Below are 6849 nucleotides of genomic sequence, written 5' to 3'. Positions count from 1 at the left end.
AAAAGAGAGAAAAAAATCGGAATGTCCCCTCTGTGCTTCCGTATAGAGGTCATATTCTTTAAACAAAATTGCCGAAGAATAAGAATAAATATTCTAATAAAGATTACCCAAAATTGAAAAGCGTTGCAACGTTTTTCACTTCAATTGGACTTCGGGTAGGACTGGACATACGATTTTCAACTATTTTGAAAAGTATATTCCTATTATTCTATTTATATTTTTCTGCCCAAGCTGGTGGTATGTAAGAAAATTCAACATTATGTTTCCAGGCTTATGTACTCTATTGGAGTTCCTTTAATCTAAACTTCATTATCGCGATATTTGCAAACGTGTTTGGCCGCCTGAGCAAAAGCATGTACGCATTTGATCGCCATGTGATCCAATAGACCACCAGTTCCATTAGTGTATTTCAAACAAGATTTAGATATAAAGAAAAAAATGGAGTTTTTGCCATGGTCCTCTCTCCGGCATTGCCGTCGGTCAACCTTTCCATTGAATTGCCTTTTTCTCAGAAACTATAAATGTTATTTATTAAAAAATTTGTATTAATCATAAAAGATCGACATTCTGTTGTTTTTTTTTTTTTTTTTTTTGTTTTTTTTTTTGTAAGCTTTTTGCTAAAATCCATTTCTCTCAGAAATTATCAATTTAATTCACCTTAAATCAGTATAGATGTCGTTAAGCTCTTTTTTTAATGTTTATCTCTTCAAACTTTGAATATTGCGTTCACTTTTAAAATTCGAATGCATTGCTAAAGGGTGAATTTAAAATATTCCATTTTTTTTGCACAGCTATGCCCCCTTTTTACTTCGAACTTCTTGGCAACAATTTTTCAAAAAGTGCCAAAGATGTTCACTTTACTCTTGAACTACTTGTTTGTGATTAAATTTGAATGCATTTTATCTAAATGCAAGTTTGCTAATATTATCTCCCCTTTTTATTTGAAGAATTTGCCTTTTTTCTCAAAAACGGGTAAAGGTGTTCACTTAGTTGTTAATTATCAAGGTTCAGCACTTCGCTATGTTACTTTTTATTTAACTACCTAGTACTGAGAAAAGTTGAGCCTGCTGTCCGCGGACATTCATAATTACAGGAAGGACAAACAGAACAATACAGAAATGTGCGGACAGCTCTATGTCCCTTTCTCGTAAGAGAAGAGGAATCCTGTGATGCGTGTATGTGGTCGCACGGTCACTTTCCTAAAGAAAATTTCCTCTTTTTTATATATTTATATTTCGTTTTTAAGAACTAGCTTGCCTACTGTATATATTTCATTCTAGCGAGAAAGAGGTGTCAACAAACATATCTACATTACATAATTATGACAGTACTAGAATGTAGAGGTAATTTCGTCTACCCTCATCCCAGAAACTCACGTGTTTTTGTAAAAGTTCAAAAATTTCCTGGTCAACGACCAATGTAAACATTACGAAATAATACACAATATACATGTTTATCTACAAGAATTTTTGATTCTACCCCATGCCACGTGTCTTTATCTCATGTGAAGGTAAACAACTTGTTTTTTTTTTGTTAATCATATTGACCTGTACTAAAGTACAGACATTAAAATGCACATTATGCCTAAAAAGCCATGTTTTTATTTTATAGAAATGTCAAACACATGTTAAGTAATGTTTAGACTTTAAACAATAAGCATAGTTAAAGCTTTCAAGACAATTGGATTTACGCGCCAAAACTGTGCATGATTCGAAAAAAGATGCAAGCATTGTCAAAAAAAAAATGCAGAAGAAAATACAGCTCCATTTTGTTAAAATTTTGTAAACCCACCAGCGCTTTGGCTGTCCCCACTCTGATTTGAACTATATCAAATGAATCAAATGTAAAATATATAATAAAATAAGCAATGAAAAACAACAAGAACAACAATGAAACAGCACATCAACAACAACTTGAAACTCAGTGTCATGAAATGTGCCCGTTACTGACAAGGTGGCTAATTTTCACAAGCATTCTTATTTTTTTTATGCGTTTATTTAAGGTCGCCGCCGGAAAGCCCATATGGGCGACTGCACACTCAAGTCGGGTCATCCTAGAGCGTCCCGCCGAGATTTTTCGTCGATTTTTTCCAGCTTTATTGGTGGAGGAAGACCCCAGGTGCACCTCCGAGCATTATTTCAGGTACGAGCGGGCTCCTTGGTAGAACCACCAACCTTCCGTAAGCCAGCTAGATGAAAGAGTTCGACCCGAGTGAGGATCGAACCTACAGTGGTGAGGGACCTGTGATCTCAAGTCAACGACTTTAACCAATCGGCAACGGAGGCCCCATAAGCATTTTTTAATAGGTAAACATGCTTATATACAACACAATTAATGCAAACCAATTTCAATCCAGAAAACAGTTTTTTCGTCCTTTTAAGTTCTTTGTGAAATTTTCTAAAGCTCATGTTTTATTTCAAGAAAAATCTTGATTTTACAGTTTTTCTACTTTTCTTTTTATGTATATAATACAACTATTTTATTTCTGCAAAACATGAACGTTTCAAAAACGTTTTATATGTTATGCATGTGTGGAAGTGATAATTCACACTTTTGGGTATATCCGTTATAGAATCTATCATTGGGTTAGATAGAGGATAGTGAAATCCCAACCCGAGGGTGATCGGTTCCTTCGGGAACGAGCCTTGGCGAGTTCCTGATAGAACCGATTGCCCGAAGGGATATGATTAGCCTATCCTCTATCTAACCAAATGACTGATTAGTTTTCTCACTCACATGGACACAATAAATATCAGTAAAACTACTTGCTACGCGCATTACAACGTTCCTAGTTTTGAAAAGCGGGATGGGGCTTAGGCGCCTGACGAACGTCCGAAAAAAATTGTTCTTACCAAATTTATGTGTGAAAAATTCAATGAAAATTAATTCATATGAGATCTGTATAGGAGTAAATAGTAAATACTTTTAGAGTAAATATTTATTTTTACGTGATGAAATTTTACGTGTTGATTTGTTAATTATAAAAAAAAAATCATTATAACAATTGAGAAAACCTAAGACGACCTTTGTTTGAAATTACCGTTCGTATTTGAATAACTTCTCAAAAAAGTTTTCTGAAGGGTAGGGGTGTTTGAATAACTTCTCAAAACAGTTTTCTGTGGGTGGGTGGTATTTGAATAACTTCTCAAAACAGCTTTCTGAAGGTGTGGGAGTGGTTGGGGCGTATTTAAAAAGTTAGCACGTTGAAAGACATCAGACCTTTTAGTATGGTTTCACATAATAGAAATGAAAACTATTTTCAATGGCTATATCTTGTTTTAAGATACTTAATTTGCAACAAATTAAGAACGAAAATCCTAATGTACAGTGTATCACTTAAAAATTTGCAACGTCACGTAAAATTCAAATTTTCGTTTCCTTTTACTACATATTTTTGTTTCTCTAGAATAATTAAATAGTGTCTTAAGAAATACTGGCAGTTTTTATAGGAAAAGACTATATTTGATTTGAGAAATAAAAGGGAATGCAGCTTTCCAAACATAGTTTATACATTTAATTATTAAAATTAGGCATACGGTTTTCTGGAATAATTTACTAGATTTCAATAAATTTCTGCAATAAAAGTATTTACCCAAAGATGTGCATAGTATATCTTTTAATAAACATGTATATATTATTTGATTTTCGTAGCATCTAAAACCCAAAATTAGATATCCCATCTGATATGCTAATATTTTGTATGAATGGCTGTTTATGTCAACTATCCAAAATAGATTTTCTTAATGATTTACTTTTCCAAATTTAAAATTCAAAGGGATATAGATATCAAAATAAACTTGTGTTATCCATATTGAGTGGTAAAAATATTCCATGTGAATCATTTCAATTTATATTAATATTTTAGACGTTTGCTAATTTTATAATGTCCATAAACTACTTAATAAAATATGACTTAATAAAAAACATATGACGTTCGATACATTTGCGTTCATTCTGGCTTCGTTATATCAAAATATGCAACAAAACACGTTTCGTCATAAATATACGTGCATCAATAAAAACTGATTTGCCTCATGAAACTTTGTACAAAGAAGCATCGACTCGTGAGATTCAGAATCTACTGATTGTCAAACTATAACCAAGATTATGTGATAGTTTTTTTTGTAAAAGCCAAAAATCTATAGTGGACCGAGACCCAAAACAACATTTTTCGTCCCTCTGGCAAAAATACCTGCAAATATACGGACTACAGAAACTCTGTCACTGCTTTAGCAATTCCCTATGCATACAAACTATCACAAAGAAATAGTTGCTTGATCTTGTAAATTTTTTGCTATCACTGAAAGTTTGTAGCCCCCTGTAAAATTACTTGTTTTCACCGAGCATGCTATTTAAAAGCAATGTTTACAAACAATGGCGGCCTTGACATCTATAATAAATAGCATGTTATTTTTTAACCATGTTTTCGAATTTGCCAATGATCATATTACATGTTATAAAACAAATGGCATGCTGAAAATGCATTTTATAGACAACCAGTCATTTAAATGCACAATAGTCACTATATCCATGAAATCCTCCCTGGCCATTCGAAGCTGTGGCCTCATTTAGTGTGGTGTGCTGCCTTATCCCAATTTGAAATATGTTATATCTGATCTTGTTTAAACCTAACTGCAAACATGAACACATGATTACAACCTGTGAGAATACAAATGTTAAAACAAGTAATATGCACGCATTCAACAAAACTGCAAAAGAGGGAAGAAATTCTAATTTGAAGATAAATTGATATATGTTTTATTATTCAATTTTCATGTTCCAAATTCCAACCAAGATGCTGAGAATTTGCACAAGTTTAATAACTTGCATTATGGAACAGGGACCGAACATACAATTCTTCATATGCACTTACAAAATCCTAAATAACCTTTGCCAATAGAAGCCGTTTAACCTCGGCCGAGTATCTTTTTAAAGATACTTTATGTTTCTGATAATCTGATATGTTTTCTCCATGATAAATCTGACCAATTCGTGATAATCGTAAACGTCCGCCAAATTAGCTCAATAGAAGAACTTCGGATTAATAATCTAGAAATGGCTTGTCCAATGCTCGGGCGGGGCTTAATTTCTCCGCCTTGACTATTGATGCTAAACATTTAATCTAACGGTCATTTGTCTCTCACCAAACAGAAATCTTGTAGGAAATTGTAGTAAAAAATGGAACTTACAAGTAATTTGCCGAAAACGTGTTAAAATCGGCGTTTATATCCAGGATAACAAACAAATAAAATCACGATAAGGAATTCTTTACGGCACCAAGGAGGATCTGTTCTAGGACCCTCCCTGTTTCTCGCCTATATAAATGACCTCCCACATAACATAAATTACAAGGTCCGCTTGTTTGCAGACGATACTGTAATATAGTATTTCATTGCTCAGACGTCTGCAAACCAAGCAGTCACCCTCCAAAATGACCTAAATCGGTTAGAAAAGTGAGAGTTGGAGAGGGATATGGAATTTAACCCCTCCAAGTGTCAAGTTATCCACGTCGCAAAAAGGAAACATCCAATGTCAACAAAATACTACCTTCATGGAGTCCTTTTATCCTCTTTCAAACAACTCTTTTTAACTTCCTTGAGATTTTTGACGCGCAGACATGTCTACCCTCCCGCGACGGGTTTGACATTAACAGAAGATAGATAAATTTAAAGGTCTACAATACGAAAAATCAATCATTTTCAAAAAATGAGGTATCAAGTGTCAAATTAAATTTAAGCAATTAAAGTTACAAATTTTGTGTTGTACGTACCTGTAAGTGGCGGAAAAATAACTCTCAGATTAAGAATCATCGGCACAACTTAAAAAAGAATTCTTACATTTTTTGTTAAATACCGAATTCATATTTAAGCATTTAGCACCATGTTTTTTTCTTCCTTATCGTCGACTTATATATGTCCTTTTCTTTAAATAAATGTTAAATTGCCGAAGATCCGATATGATATAGTTAGAATAAATATTCTAATAAAAAAATACCCAAAATTGGAAAGCGTCGCAACGCTTTTAACTTAACTAGATTGGACTTCGGTGAGGACTAAAATACGATTTTCAACTATTTCATTAGTATTTTTCTATTTTTCTATTGTATATCTTTTTGTATAAGCTGATATATGTAAGAAATTCAATTTTCATGTTTTAGGCTTATGTACATTGTTGGAGTTCCTTTAATTTAAACTTCATTATCGAGATATGAGCAAACGTGTTTGGCCACCTGAGCAAAAGCATGTACGCATTTGATCGCCATGTGATCTTATAGATAATCAGTTCCACTAGTGTCTTTCAAACAAAATTTAGATACATAGAAAAAATGGAGCTTTTGTGGTGATCCTCTCACCTTTCCATTGATTGTTTTGTTTTGTTTTTTTTTTTTCAAAAAATATGAATGTTATTTATTAAAAATTTTGTATTTATCATAAAAGGTCGGCATTTTTTTTTTTTTTTTTTTTTTTTGGGGGGGGGGGGAGAGCTTTTTTCCAAGATCCATTTTTCTCAGAAATAATCATCAAAGTTATACACCTCAAATCATTATAAATGTTGCTAAGGTCATTCTTTTTAAAATTTATCTCTTCAAATATCCCGTTCACTTTTAAAGGGTGGGTAACATTTCAGTTTATTTTTTGCAAGGTTATGTCCCCTTTTTACTTCAAACTTCTTGGCAACCATTCTTCAAAAAGTGCCAAATGTGTTCATTTTACACTTGAAATACTTGTTTGTGATTAAATTCGAATGCATTTTAAGTGGCAGATAATTCTAACAGCAAGTTTGCTAAAATTATCTCCCCTTTTTATTTGAAATATTTGCCTTTTTCTCAAAAACGGGTGAAGGTGTTCA

The sequence above is a fragment of the Ruditapes philippinarum genome, unplaced genomic scaffold (assembly GCF_026571515.1).
Source record: "Ruditapes philippinarum isolate M1 unplaced genomic scaffold, ASM2657151v2 ctg8605_1_1_1_1, whole genome shotgun sequence".
Lineage (NCBI taxonomy): Eukaryota > Metazoa > Mollusca > Bivalvia > Venerida > Veneridae > Ruditapes > Ruditapes philippinarum.
This window is presented reverse-complemented; position numbering follows the sequence as displayed.